Source organism: Trichechus manatus, unplaced genomic scaffold, assembly GCF_000243295.1.
Source record: "Trichechus manatus latirostris isolate Lorelei unplaced genomic scaffold, TriManLat1.0 scaffold00185, whole genome shotgun sequence".
Taxonomy (NCBI): Eukaryota; Metazoa; Chordata; class Mammalia; order Sirenia; family Trichechidae; genus Trichechus; species Trichechus manatus.
This window is the reverse complement of record NW_004444121.1, coordinates 756,012-771,466: the sequence shown is the minus strand read 5'-3', so window position 1 is coordinate 771,466 and position 15,455 is coordinate 756,012.

The following is a 15,455-nucleotide window of genomic DNA, read 5'->3' as shown; positions in this document are numbered from 1 at the left end:
CATGCATATATGGACATTGATATCGCATACCAGTGGGAAAGGATAGACTTTTCCTTACACAGTGCTGGAAAAGTGAATAACCAAAGGGAAAGAGAGATGTTGGACCCTACTACACACCGTATGCAAAAATATCTTCCAGGTAAAACTCAAATGTAAAAAGGCAAACTATGAAATGTTTGGAAGACATTCTATATATCTTTATGGTCTTAGGGTAGGGATGAGTATCCTAAATAAGGCACACAAAAAAAGCGCAAACCATAAAAAAATGATAAATTCAGCTATATTAAAGCCAAGGACTTTGTTCATCAAAAGATACCATACAGAGGGTAGAAAGACAAGGTACCAACTGGGAATCATATGAGGAAGGTCTGACCCTGCAATGAGATTATTCAACCTGAAAATAATGTGAGTCACTGTGTTCACAGTCTGAGGAGCAGAGCAAGCCATGTGTCCCACCTGCGTGCAAACGGAGCATGGTCTCCACAGAAGGGAGGAGAGGACCAGATGTGGGTGAACACCAGAAGTGTCTACCACTCCCAGTAAAGTTGGACTGGTCACACCCTTAAAAAACAAAAACAAAAACAAAACCCAAACCCCTTGCAGTCAAGTCAATTCCAACTCATAGCCCCCCTATAGGACAGAGTAAAGTTGCCCCATAGGGTTTCCAGGGAACAGCTGGTGGATTCGAACTGCCGACCTTTTGGTTAGCAGCTGGAACGCTTAAGCACTGCGCCACCAGGGCTCTAGTGACCCAACAATTCGAGTACCAGGGACCTATCTTAAGGAAACCCAAAATCATTGCAATAGAAGATGTGTACAAAATGTTTACAGCAACATTGTTCCTAATAATAAGAAAGGACAAAAATCCATATGTCCATTAAGAATGGGATGGGTAAACACATTGTGGCCTATTCACCTAGTAGAACATGGAACAACATGGATGCATTTAAAAAACATAACATTGAAGGAATAAAGCAGGTAACAGAAGAACACATGTAATATAAGTCCAACTACATGAAGTTCCAAAAGTGAAGCAGTGTATTTATTAAGGGTATGTACCAAACCCATTGACGTCAAGTCGATTCCAACTCATAGTGACCCTATAGGACAGAGTAGAACTGCCTCATAGGGTTTCCAAGGAGCAGCTGGTAGATTCGAACTCCTAACCTCTTGGTTAACAGCCAAAACCTTAACTGTTGTAAAAAACTATAAAAACAAGTTAATAGTTAACACAAAATTCAGGACACTGATTCCATGGGGCGGCGGGGAGAGAAGAATGGCATTTACAAGAACAAACAGGGGGCTTTGGGAATTAGGTAATGCTGCATCTCTTCTTCTGGGCAATGCGACTTAATTCTTTGCCTCTATCTAAAAATTGAGAAGTTCAAATCAGGTCTAAGTGATGAGAATTGTCAAAAATATGGCTTGTGGTAAAAAAAAAAGCAAGAAAGAACGAAAGAAATAAAGATCCTTTGGCACTGACTCAGCAAACCAATGAAGAATTCTTCCTTCCTTCCACCTTTAGAGTTTAGTTTGCCATTTCAAAGCTGCTGATTAATCACAGTATGGTGCTGGCAGCCGCCCAGGCCAGCTCCTCTGGAAATGGGTGAAGTGGAGCCCTCAGGCGGGAGAGTTTTCAGCACCGAGGACAGCGACCTGGGCTGGCTCTGTGGAGACAAGCCTACTGGGGTCTCAGAGTATTGAACAAGGGCAGAGGTCTTAGAAGTCATGGTCCAATCCCCTAACCAGCTGTTGCTTGAGCATGAAATGGGACCCAGGTCTCCTGATTCCTAATTCACTGCTCCTGGATTTGGATAAATGGACTGGAACTCTTTCATGAGCCAAGAAGTGTCCAGGGGACACATGAGACCTCACTAGCATTTAGATCCCAACTCTGCCCCTCACCAGCTGAGCACTCTGGGAGGCACTGCTTCCTTCCAGGCCTCAGAGTCCATAGCTCCACCTCCCCACAGAGCTGCTGTGAGAATCCAGTGACGTTAGGTGGGTCAAGTGCAACACTGCGCCTGTGCAGTGGTGCTCCATTGAATTCAAGAAAATCCCCTCAGCCCTTCCCTCATGGATTTCAATATGAAAAGGAATTGATTTGATAAGACATTTAAAAGATGCTGAAACAATATGACATTTTAGAGCCTGCTTTGGAAACAAACCCAGTAAAATTTCCATTAAAAAACTTGACATTTCTTGAAAGAGATTAAGGCTATATTAGATGTCTCAGTTCTGCCCGATCCTGTTCATTGGAGCCTCCTAACGCCCTAGAGATCACTGCTGACGTGTTATTACTTCTGTCATGCCAAGAGACATGGGGGGATGAGGGGTGACAATATGCCTACACAATGCCCCCAGACTTACTGGACCAGCTCAGACTAGAGAAACCACTGAAACTGTCACCCTGAGTTACTCTTTAAACTTTGAACTGAAACCACTCCTGGAGGTCACCTTTCCACTAAATAACAAACTGACTAATAAAATAAAACAATATCACCCATGAGTACTGTGCTCCTTAAAAAAAAAACAAAAAAAAACTATATGAGACCAAACAGTCAGCAGTTACCCTAAAGCAAAAATGAAAAGGTAAGGGGAGGCAGGGAAACTAGATTAATGGAAACAGAACAACCAAAATGGAAATAATGAGAATGTTGACACATCGTGAAAAATGTAACCAATGTCACTGAACAATACGTATAAAACTTGTTAAATGGAAACCTAATTTGCTGTGTAGACTTTCACCAAAAACACAATAAAATATTATTTAAAAAGCTAACTAGTATGAATTATTCTGTTATGTTGCTGGATCTATTTGCTAGTATTTCATTTAGATTTTTCCATCAATTTTCATACATGCCATCAGTCTATTAAAAAAAAAAAAAAAAAAACCAAACCAAACCCACTGCCATCAAGTCGATTCTGACTCATGGCGACCCTGTATAGTTTCCAAGGCTGTAAATCTCTACAGAAGCCCACTGCTGCTTCTCCCGTGGAGCTGCTGGTGGTTTTGAACTGCTGACCTTTCGGTTAGCAGTTGGTCACTTCAACCGCTGCGCCACCAGGCTCCTTGTTTCCCTTATTTTGTATTATTTGTATTAAAGCTATTCTAGGTACCCAGAACAAACAAGGGAGTTTCTCCTCTATCTTTTTTTTTTTTTTTTAATGGCATGAAATAGTTTTAAAGACACTGAAATGATCCGTTCTTTAAAAATCAGATACCACTCTGCTGTCGATCTGTGTGATTCTGGTGCTTTTCACGGAGAGATCTTCAGTCACCTTCTAATCTTGTCTACAGTAATTGGTCTATTAAAACTTTCCTTTTTTTCCCCCTTGGATTGATTTTGGTAATTTACGTTTGCTGGGAAATTGTCCATTTCCTTGAGATTTTCAATTTGTTATCACAGAGTTGCATGTAATATTCTCTCATAATTATTTTTATCTTCCCCCGTACCTGTAGTTATATTGGTTATGTCTGCCTTCTCATTCCTAATCTTGTCTAATTTTGCTCTCTCTCTTTCTCCATTCTCCATAATTGGGCTCACGGGGGATTTCTCTATTTTATTAGCCTTTGTGAAGAACCAGCTTTTGCATTTACTTACTGTCTCCACTATTTTTTTTTAATTTTCTATTTCATCAATTTCAGTTCTTATCTTTATGAATTCCATCTCTTTCTTCTGTTGTTTCATTTCTTAATTTCTTGAGACAAGCACTAAAAATGATGTTAATCTAGTCTTTACCCCTTTCTAATGAAAGCATTTCAGGCTGTGTGTTTGTCACTAAGCACCGCGCTAACTTTGCTCCATAGGTTTTAATATAAAGCATTCTCGATTTCTTCGTTTTCCAGATAGTATGTAATTTCTCCTTTGGTTTTTAATTCTAGGATTGTTTTAAATTTGCCAGGAAAGTCTTTTTGTGCTCTCCTTTTTATTATTTATTTCTACTTGCATTGGTTATGGTCAGAGCATGTGGCCTATGAGAAGCTCTGTTCTTGACTTTGGGAAAGTTTTCTTAAGGCCCATTATATGCTGATTTTCCTGAGTGATCTTTGGACATATGCCTATGCATTCTTTCTCTCTACACACACAAACATGCACACACACTTCTAGCCTGCGTTATCCAATTCTGATATGTCATTACCTTCCTTTATTTTTAAAAATTCCAAATGTACAGGAAAGCAAGAGACAAGTATGATGCAGACTCTGTTTCCATTACCAAGAGTTGATAGCTGTGTTCAGGTGGCCGTATTTGTTTTTTTTTGTTGTTGTTTTTTTTTTTGGAAGATTTGAAAGTAAATCATAAGCTTGGTGGCATTTCACCCCTAGATACTTAGTTTACATCTTGAATGAAGAGGGATGCGTCCCTACAAAGCCATGATACTGTTATTGCCTGTAAGGAAATTACCATGACGTTCTACGATCTTCTAAAACACCGTCGACGTTCTCGTTTCCCTAGTTGTCCCTGAAATGACTTTTTCAGCTGATTTGTTCACACTTGGATCCCACCAATGGCCACATGATGTATTTACCTGCTTTTTTATTATTTGTCAAATACTGTTAAATTCTGTGCATTTCCGAGAGAGATGTGTCAGTGTCTCTCACTATAATTTTATTTGTATTAAGTTCTCTTTGCTTTCCTAATAGTTTTTGCTTTAGATATTTACACGCTCTGGTTTATTTATTTGTTTTTGCGGTGTGTGTGTGTGTGTGTGTGTGTGCATACAGGCTTAAGGCTGCATACGGCTTCATCACTTAACATTCTAATTGATCACATTTAAACATTTTTAATCTTTTTTATAGTTGCCAATTCTACTTTACTTTACAATATGTAGATGACACAACCTTGCTTGCTAAAAGGGAAGAGGACTTGAAGCACTTACCAATGAAGATCAAAGACCACAGACTTCAGTATGGATTACACCTCAACATAAAGAAAACGCAAATCCTCACAACTAGACCAATAAACAGCATCATGATAAATGGAGAAAATATTGAAGTTGTCAAGGATTTCATTCACTTGGATCCACCGTCAATGTCCACGGTAGCAGCAGTCAAGAAAGCAAACGATGTATTGCACTGGGCAAATCTGCTACAAAAGACTTCTTTAAAGTGTTAAAAAGCAAAGATGTCACTTCGAGGACTAAGGTGTGCCTGACCCAAGCCATGGTATTTTCAATCTCTTCATATGCATGTGAAAGCTGGACAATGAATAAGGAAGAAAGAAGAATTGATGCCTTTAAATTATGGTGTCGTGAGGAATATTGAATATACCATGGACTGCTAAAAATGAACAAAAATCTATTTTGGAAGAAGTACAACCAGAATGCTCCTTAGAAGCTAGGGTGGTGACTTCATCCTACTTACTTTAGACATGTTATTCATTGCTGCCCAAACCAAACCCATTGCCGCCGAGTCAATTACAACTCATACTGACTCTATACGACAGAGTAGAAGTGCCCCATAGAGTTCCCAAGAAGTGGCTGGTGTTTCAGAACTGCCGATATTTTGGTGAGCAGTTGAGCTCTTAAACACTGCACCACCAGGGTCCCAGACATGTTATCAGAGGGACCAGTCCCTGGAGATGACATCGTCCTTGGCAAAGTAGAGAGTCAGTGAAAAACAGGAGGACCTTCGATGAGCTGAATTGACCCAGTGGCTGCAACAGTGGACTCAAACGTAGCAACGATCGTGAGAATGGTACAGGACTGGGCAACACTTTGTTCTGTTATATGGAAGGTTGCTATGAGTGGGAACTAACTGGATGGCATCTAACAACAACAACTTTACTTTCAGTTGTTTTATTTCTGCAAATCTTTAAAAAAAATAATTCTATTTTAAGTGCATTTCTAATAAACAGCTTATAATTGGCTTTAGTTTTTTGTTTTGCTTATTGAACCCAGTGTGACAGTGTTGGTCTTTTATTGGGAGAATTCGGTTCTTTCCACTTAGGATAACAACTCATATAGTTAATGTAATTCCTAAAATATTCCATTGTTGATTGTTTACTTTGCATCACTGTTTCTTCTTTTCTCTTTTCCTCATTGTTGATGGTTTGATTGAGTTGCTCTTCCTTCCATTTTCCCTTTGCTAGCTGGAAATTTCTACTATACTTTCCACTGCACTGGTGGCTAGCTCCTTTTCCTGTTTATATAACCAGGCACAGATTTCTCCACTATTAGCTGAAAACAAGATACCAACTATTTCACACAACAAGATGTTCTATTTTTCCCATAATCGTTCCTCCTCGGTCCAATAAGATGACGCTGCTAGAATTACTTTATTGTCCTCCCTACTCCTCCTCAGATGAAATCTTCACTTTGATTCCCCTCCCTCCCACTCCGAGATGTTGCTGAGCCGTGACTTTTATAACCAGCCCATCGTTAGGACTTTTTGTTCCAGTATATACCTTCTATCCACAGAACCCTTACTTAGCACTTAGGTGACGCAGCGTAAGACGGGTCCATCCTTACTCATCTAGATTTAATTTATCCACATATCAAGGTCTGCTGCTCACCACTATTTCTTTCTCTTTTCATCTTTCTTCATCCTGTGGGCTCTGCTCTGCCTCCTTTATTGTTTGGATGGAGTCTTCTCTGAGTCTTTTTTCTCAAGTGGGAGCATATGGGTGATATACAAAAAGTTTAGAAGGTGGACCCTCGAGTACCTTCCTTTTGCCTTCACAGGTGGGTGAGAGCTTGTCTGGGGATAGGACTCTTGGGCGAAGGGCTTTCACGGGCACGAGGGAGGGTTGCCCTCCTAGGCTTGGCCGTGTGATGGGCAGTGCAATGCGATCAGAAGTGTGAGAGGACATTTCTGGCAGAAGCCGTAAGAGCCACTGTGAGATTGGTCGTGCTTCCTGTCTGAGTCTCCTTGGGCTGCCGTAACAGAATACCGCAAAGTGGATGCTTCAAAGAACAGAAATGGCTCTGGAAGCTAGACATCCGAATCAGCCTATCAGCCATGTCGAGTCCTTCTGAGGTCTCAGAGAGAGGAACTGTTCCATGCCTCCCTCCTAGCTTCTGGTGGCGTTCCTTTGATGCTTATAGAAGCATCTGCCTCCAGCATCACGTGGCATCTGTCTTCTGCCCCGTGCGTGACTCTCCATGTCCGCTCTTCCCTCTCAGAAGGGGTTAGGACTCACTGACTCCTGAATGATGTTGTTAACTGATAACATCTACAAAGGAAAACCCCGTTTCCCCAAATGAGGTCGCAGCACGGACACATAGCGTATGGCTTCAACATATCTTTTTCTTTTTCTTTTGTTTATTGTTGTAGTTTAAATGAAGTTTACATTTCAAGTTAGTCTCCCATACAACAATTTATACACACATTGTTATGTGACCCTAATTGCTCTCCCCATACTGTGACAGCACACTCCTCCTTTCCACCCCTGATTCCCCATGTCCATTCAACCAGCTCCTAACCCTCTCTGCCTTCCCATCTCACCTCCGGACAGAAGCTGCCCGTTTAGTCTCTTGTATCTGCTTGAGCTAAGGGGCACACTCCTCACGAGTATCACTTTATGTCCCACAGTCCAGTCCAATCTCTGTCTGAAGAGTTGGCCTCAGAAATTGTTTTAGTTCTGAGCTGATAGAGAATCTGGGGGCCATGCTTTCTGGGATTCCTCCAGTCTCATTCAGACCATCAAGTCTGGTCTTCTTACTAGAACTTGAGTTCTGCACCCCACCTTTCTCCTGCTCCATTTGGGACTCTCTGTTGTGTTCCCTCCCTGTCAGGGTGGTCATTGGTGGTAGCCGGGCACCATCTAGTTCTTCTGCTCTCAGGCTGATGAAGTCTCTGGTTTATGTGGCCCTTTCTGTCTCTTGGGCTAATCCTTTCCTTGTGTCTTTGGTGTTCTTCATTCTCCTTTACTCCAGGTGGTTGGGACCAATTGTCAACATATCTTTTTTGGGGACACAATTCAGTGCACAGCACTGTCTGCCCCTGTTCCAGTGATCACAGCAACCATGTCATCGGGAGTGCCTGGCAGCGGGGTCTTGGAGGGGCCATGGCAAGCAGAGCCGCTGTCGATCCACATGAGCAAGAAATAAGCTTTTGCTGCGTTAAGCCACGATTTTTAAATTTTTGAAAACGTTTGCAGCTGCTGCATAATCTAGTGCATCGTGATCGATTCAGAATCAGGTACAAGATATGGGGTGCTTTATTTCCCTGGGTGCAGCTGTCTACCTCCTGTCTGGCTCTAGACGCCCTTGGATGCTATGATTTGGGGCCCAGGACTGACTGCAGAGTACCTCGTCTTGGTCTGAGTCCTCCAAGGAGCAGATACCGAGATGCAATTAAACAAGCATGAAATTTATTAGGGAGAGCACCTGTGAAAGATATCGGGGCGGGATCTGGGAGTGCCATCACGCAGTGATGCGGGTCTGACCCCAAATGAAAGAGAGAGGGAAGGAAGGACGGGAGGGTGGGTTCAGAAGCCCGAGGGCTCCCGCTCAGCGGAGGCAGATGGACTGGAGATGACAGAGCAGGTAAAGGGAGCCACGGCCCCAGAGGGTGGCATGTCTCTTGGCCTCAAGCCCAGGACATTCTCCTAGCCCCCTCTGGGCACCTCCAGGGCCAGTCCAAGCCAGTCAGGACCAGGCGGCATGGGGCTTCCCTGGAGAGGGTAACAGGGGAGGCATGGCCGGCTGTGGGGGCCTCCGCTGTCTCATACTTCCAAACCAGCTCTGTGGCACAGCCCTGTCCCACCTCCATACGGAGCCGTGGGGCCCTGAGTCTCTCTGCCCTCTGTTCAGTGGACTCAAGGGGAGGCTGTGGTGGCTCTGGGCTGGGGAGGAGGTCTTGGCTGGGGTGAGAGAAGGTGGGTGCCTCCTGCCTGCAATCTGGGGCCTCCTCCCTCCCTCTGCCGACCCCTCCCCCAATCCTCCCAAATACCCACTGCCTCTGCGTTCCCCTTGAACATCAGCAGAGATCAGCTTTAGGGCAGCCAAGCCAATGTTTCCCATAGGTGAACCCCATTTCTCAAGTGCTGCTGTCAAAATCCTTGGGGTTCGGGGTGCTTCTTTGTTTGGTTTTGTTTCTCTATACTTCCCTCTACTTTCTCAGGTTTCATTCCCAAAGTGTTCACTTTGTGTTGGGAAAGAAGTAAATAAAAAGGATGACAGGATTTAGAGAAAAAGAGTCACTGCTCCAATCTCCTGCCACTCAAGAGCGCCAGGCCTCAGGGTGGAGGTGGCGGGATTTGGGGAGCAGGGGACCGAAAGCCATCACCTGTCCCACGGGGTAGGGGTCAGTCAGGGGCAGAAAAGGTGACAGTGACCGTACCAAGCTTGTTCCCGGTGGTCCCCTGCTCTCCTGTGGGTAGCCTCGGCATCATGGGGGGTCAGGTGACGAGAACGTGCCCTTGGAGCCTCTGGGAGGCTGGTGGCTGAGGCGTGCACATGGCGAACCAAACGTGCTTGTCGCCATCAGAGTCAGATTTGTGATTGTTTTAATTGGCCGCTCAGTTCTTGGGGCTTTTTTCCCTCCGGAACCAGAATTCTGGTCAGAGAGGCCCCGGGCCTGGCACTGTCTGCTGAGCAAGCCGGCAGGCTGGGGGTGGGGTCCTTGCCCTTTCATGTAACTTGATTCGCTTCAGTTCCTCCTCCAAACACTGTACCCAGCCCACGGGAGTCTGTGATGCCCACGTGACGACCAACCTCACCACGATGCACGTCTTCCTCTGCCGCTCGGTGACTCTGCCGGACTTGTCCCGGCCGAGGGTCCTCGTTTGTCAGAAGAGGAGGTGACCTCCTTGTCAGCGTTCCTTCCAGCTCTGGGGAAGGTACCTAAACCATGGGTGAGGCCCTACTAGGTGTCAGACACATCCGGGACACTCATCTGTGTCAGCTCAGCCCCACGGAGCTGGAAGTCAGAGCCCCTCTGCCCAGAAGCCTTCAGGACCCCCAGTCTGGCTGGTCTGAGCCCCCAGCCCCAGGGGATCCTCAGGTCCCATCTTGTGTCCCCAACCCTAGCACTGGCTGGCACTGAGGCCTTCCTCCTGGCAGGTGACGTTGGGGGCAGGGAGTGACTCAGAGGTAGAGAAAGCCTTCCAGAGACACCAGGCGCTAATTCAATTTCATAAATGTTTTCTGAGCGTTTACTCCGTGCCAGGCACTGTGTCGGGTGCTACGGACACAGATGGATCAGACCCGGTCCCTGTCCCGAGGAAGCTTGTGGCCCAGTGCAAGGGGCAGTCACAGCAGTGCTGAGGGCAGGACGTTTGCAATGGGATGCACAGGGCCGTGGCCCAGACCCAGACTGGACGGAACGCCCCTGGGGAGGAGCTGCAGAGCCCAGGGTGAAGTCTTTGGGCCCCTGGAAGCGCTGCATCCCCTCCTCCCTCTCCCTGGGAGTTGACAGCGCCTGCACCGATACAAACAATACACCCGTGAGTCCCTGAAACAGCAGCTGAGCGCACAGGGACGCTGTGTCACGCCATGAAATCGCTGCCACCTAGGCTGCGTTTGCAAAAATACCTTCTGCCGCACAAAGGGAAAAATGGCAGGGGTGAGGACCGGGCTTCTGAAAAGGAGCAATATTCAAACTCCTTCCACGGGGATCTGCAAACCCTCGGCACCACCGAGCGCCGTGTGACTGGGCTAAAGTTAGCAGCACTCCGGAGGGAGATGGCTTGTAGTAGTGTCTCCACTGCTAGCATGTGGCAGCTGGCTGCGCTTCCGGGTCGGCGGGCAGTTAGGTGGGGCGCCAGGAGGGCAGCGTGCCCTCTACATGTGGGAGAAACATCAACACTGACCCAGCGCCCGCAGAGCGCTGGGCCGCCGCCAGGAACCACACCAGCCTTGACCCATCCCATCAGGATGGGGCTGATGGCGACCAGGAATTGAGGCACAGAGAGGGCCCCTCACCTGCCCATGGTCACACAGGGAGAAGACCATGTCAGGATTTGGGCCCAGGCCGCCTACCCCGAAGCCAGTGGTCATTCTGCCTCCAGGAACGGGTGTCCAGCTCCACCTGATGGCAGAGAACTGGCCACGTGGGGTATGAGTTCGAGAGCCAGGCTAGTGCCAGGAACAGAGGCCACAGACCGGCCCAGGTCTTGAATTTGCCCCTGAGTCTTCCCAGGCCTGGTGCTCCGTTGACACTGGGCAGGTGCTGTTGTTTAATCACTTCAACAGCCTCACAAGAGAGTCCTAACTATTCTCCAAGTTCAAGGTGAGAAGCGTGACAGAGCTGCTTCCAAAGTTCTCAATAAACTATTATTATTTCAGTTTTTCAGAGCACTGAGCTCCAAGGCAGAACTGGGCCCAGGAAACATCCCGTTGCTGCGAACGGATGGTGGGAAGTGACCGAGAAAAAGGTCACCAGTGCAATTTCCTGGTGACCAATACGCCTGCCGGTCCCAGTCCATTTCATTTTTCAGCAAGTCTCCAGCGCCTCTGCTCTGTGCCAAGCCCTGGGGTACCCAGATGGGGAGCCCAGCTCCCCATGGGGGTCAGTGCTGCTTCCTCCGGTCCCCTCTGCCTGTTTTTAGAGGGGCCTCCTGGGTTTCTCAACCTGGCCCCTCTGCCCTCCACTAATGAGACCCTCAGAATGGACACAGGGCTCACCCCTCCAGCAGTCCCCTCTGAAGCCATCAGCGGGAGAGGCCTCTGCCAAGTGTCTGATTGATCCTGGTTCACCTCGGGCTCTGTGGGGAATGCGATGGAGCTATTTATGGACCAGGCGTGGAGATGGGCAGTGGTTCAGGCCCATCAAGATGCTCGAGATCCACTAATCAGATCTTCTCCAATAAAGCAAGGACGCGTCCAAGCAGAGCACAGGGGTGTCCTTGGCACACAGAGAGGAGCCAGAGAGAGGGAGACCAGCTTTGCCTCGAGCCACCTCGTTCGCTTATTGTAACCTTGAGTCACAGAGTGGAGTGGTCTGCTTGCCATCTGCTAAATGAAGTTCCCACTCTTAAAAGCACTCTCAGTCCGGGGTACACAGGATCCACCTTGGGTCCCAACTCGGCCCCCATCTTGTCTCTGTAACACTTTGCATGTGAACCACCCAGGCGTCTTTGCCCCCGTGGCCACAGTATGAGACCTCACAGCATGGAATGGTGGAGTGGGAGGAGCACTGGGCAGGGAGTCTGGGTCCCCCTGACTCCCTGGGGGACCAGGATAAAATGCCCGGCCTCTCTGGTTCAACAGGGCAATAGACCTTAGCCCGTGGGGCAGCAGGCATACCCCAAAGTGTGTAACGAATCCAACTAACAGGTAGGCAGCAAGAGTTAAGACCACGATTTTATTTAATAGGATATGTCTGGGTTTACTGGAGAGAAAAATTGAGGTTCAGGAAGTCCTGGGACCAATCGCAGGAGGACGTGGACAGGCTGTGATGGAGCTCTCTGGTACCTGTGGCACAGGTGAGACCTGGCCCCAAAGCCCGAGAGAAGGCACTCGTTCACCTAAGCGGGGACAGTGCTGCTGGGTTCGGTGCGGCTGCACCCAGGTTCTCAAAGTTCTCTTCAGGACCTGCCCCTCGCCTCCACCTCCTGGCTCTGCGCTGGTTGCTTCCAGAAAGTGTTTCTCATGGTGACCCTGTAGGACAGAGTAGAACCGCCCCATAGGGTTTCCAAGGCTGCAATCTTTACAGAAGCAGACTGCCACATCTTTCTCGCGTGGAGCAGGTAGTGGGTTCGAACCACCGACCTTTCGTTTAGCAACCCAGCGCTTAACCACTGTTCCACTAGGGTTTCCTTCCCGAGCTAAGAAGTCCAGGTTTTACGTGCCAGTTTACAGTCCCAGCTGGAGGAAGGCTCTCAATGGCTGAGAGGTGGACATGTGAGCCAAGGCCAGCCAATCGCTGTGACCAGGGGGAATCCTGGGCCCGGATTGGCCACACCTGAGCTCAGTGCCCACCTCTAGGCTGGGCTGGGCTTGGTCTCCACAGTTGCTGTCACCAGCTTGATCTCTTCCTGGACTATTGGGTGGCCCCAACCCACAAATGCCAACTGAGGAACTGCCTTGGAGGCGAGTGCTGGGGGCGCAGGGAGGTGGGCAAGACCCAGGCTCTTCAAGAAGCTGGCGGTCCACCTGCAAATCAAGACGCAGGGAAGGAGAGGAGCCGGTGTGAAAGGACGGAGGAGGAAGCCCGCCTCCCCAACCCCACATCCTGCTCTGAGGCGCCCTGGACTGGGTGCTCTTGAGTCCAAGGGTCCACTCTCAGAGAAGGAAGAACCAACTTTTGGGGGCGGCAGGTGGTCATCCATGCCATGTGTGAATCCAGGCAGCTGGGTCCTCGAAAGAGCACCAGACAGCCTGGGAGGAGGTTCGAGTGCTGGTTCTGGATCAGAATCGCTGCGTGATCCCCGCCGTGGTCCTCTCTTGAGAGTCTCCCATCTGCAAAGCAAGGGGTTTGGAGTCGTTTATCCCTGAGGCCCCTCCCAGGCCTCAAACAAAGCCAGCCCGTTTTCCTAAAATACTGTATATAAATGTAAGTTCTGTAAACCAAATAAAACAGGCTCTCTACTTAAAAAATCTCGGGAGGCGACGATTCCTTTGCAAAGCCTGGAATCTGTCGGTGGAGTGAACCCCACGCTCCGCTCCCCTATCTGCCAGTTGGGGCGGCCTGGATTTCCCTACAGCAGAGTTGGCTCAAATCGAGGCCGACCTGCGTCGGAGTCCAGTGCCCCCTGGCGGCGCGAAGGCGATGGACGCGTCCGGGTGGCGCGGAGGCCCGACGGCTGTGACTCAGGCGCGCGGCGCGGCTGCCAGGGGTTCCGTCGTGGGCCGCGCCGCGGCACAATTAATTACCAGCTGCTGGGAATCCTTGTCGCCCGCTCGTGGTGACTCACCGGGCAACCGGGATCACTTGCTGAGCGCGGGGGCCTGGTTTACAAAACGAATTCTGGGTAGAGCGCCTGCGCCAGGGTTGGGCTCCCTGCCCCCGTGCCTGAGGGTGCGCGGGCACAGCGGAGACCTCACAGCCCGAACGCCGCACACAGCGCAGGAGCCCCTTTCCCAGTGGGGACGGGGGAGCAAGCACCGGCGAGCCCCCGAAATGGGGTGGAGAGGATCCCTGCTGGGGAGCCTTGACAAGGCATAAGGTTCCCGGCCCCGCTTGGGCCTGAGTCCCTGTGGACAGGGAGCCCAAACTCGGTCCGAGGAGGCGGACAAGACGACCAGGGCTCCAGGAGCTTTCGAGCTGCGCGAGGGTCCTGGCTGTTCCCCAGCCTAGCCCGCACTGCCCTTGGCCAGCTTCTGCCCCGCCTCTTAGTCCGCTGCCCCTGGACGCCCCTTTCCCAGAGTGTCCAGCGTTTCCTTGGCTGGAGCCCATGGGAGATTAACTGGCTTAGGAAAGGGGACCCCAGGGGTCTTCACGGCTTCGGCCTACCCGTTTCTAGCCCCCCGACGGCCTGAAGGGAACGGGGAGAGGACCAGGGGGCGCAAGCGAGGAGTGATCAGTGATGCGGAGGCCAAGACGGGAAGGGTATAAAGCCGACCGTGGCCTCCACTCTGGAAGCAAGAAATAGCTGCGCTCCGGCCCGAGCCTCGTGTTCTTTTCCCAGGCTGGTCCCTAGAGGGGACGCCGCGCCGTGCGGAGAGCCAGGGAGGGCCAGGGTTGCGTTCCGGGTGAACCCTGCGCCCAGCCTCGCGGAACCAAGGACTGTTTTTCAGAAAAGCAACAAGGGAACAGGGAAGGGGGGGAGTGTGACGGCCTGTTCGGTGCCCTGATCCCAAGAGTGGAGGCCGTGCCATCCCCTGCGCTCCCCCGGGAAAGCGGGCCAGGTCGGCAGGTGCTGGGCCACCCGGCCCGCGCCACTCGCAGGCGCTGAGGCGGTCCTCTGGACCCCACCACGCGGCGAGGCGGAGACAACCAAGGCTCCAGCCAGTGACCTGAGCCCGCGCCAGGTGGTTTGCCCCAGGAGGTACCGCGTGCGCCGCCGCCGCCGCCTCCGCGCTCCCAGGGGCCCAAGGTCCCCTCCCCTTCTGCTCCTCGCTCTCCGCCCGACCTCTCCTCACTTACGCTGCCTGTCTACCTTCTAGGGCCGAATCCCGTTGGCCTACCCCCATGCCCGGAGTCCCGGAAACTCGCTGCCCGGCGCGGCTGCGGGCGCTCCCGGGGAGCTGGGCTAGAAGGACCCAAGCACCCTCATTTATCCCGCATCCTCCACCCCGAAATCGGCCAGTAGCTCCGCCCCCGCCCCCACGCGGGCCGCCGCCAGGTCCTCCGCCCGCCCCCGTCCCCTCCCCAGCAGCTCTGGCCGCCCTGCCCGGGCTCCCTCCGCGTGCGCCCTGCGCCGCGCTCGGTCTGCAGCGGGAGCCGCCGCGGCCGCCTCGCCAGCTGGCTGGGGACCAGGCACAAGGCCGCGCGCCCGGGAGGCTGCGGGAGGAAGGGAGGGAGGACAGGAGGACGGGCCTCGGCGTAGCCCGGCCCCCGCCCCCCGCGGCCCTCCCGCCGGAGCGGGGCTGCCACGCGCGCTCACACACTCACGCGCACACACAC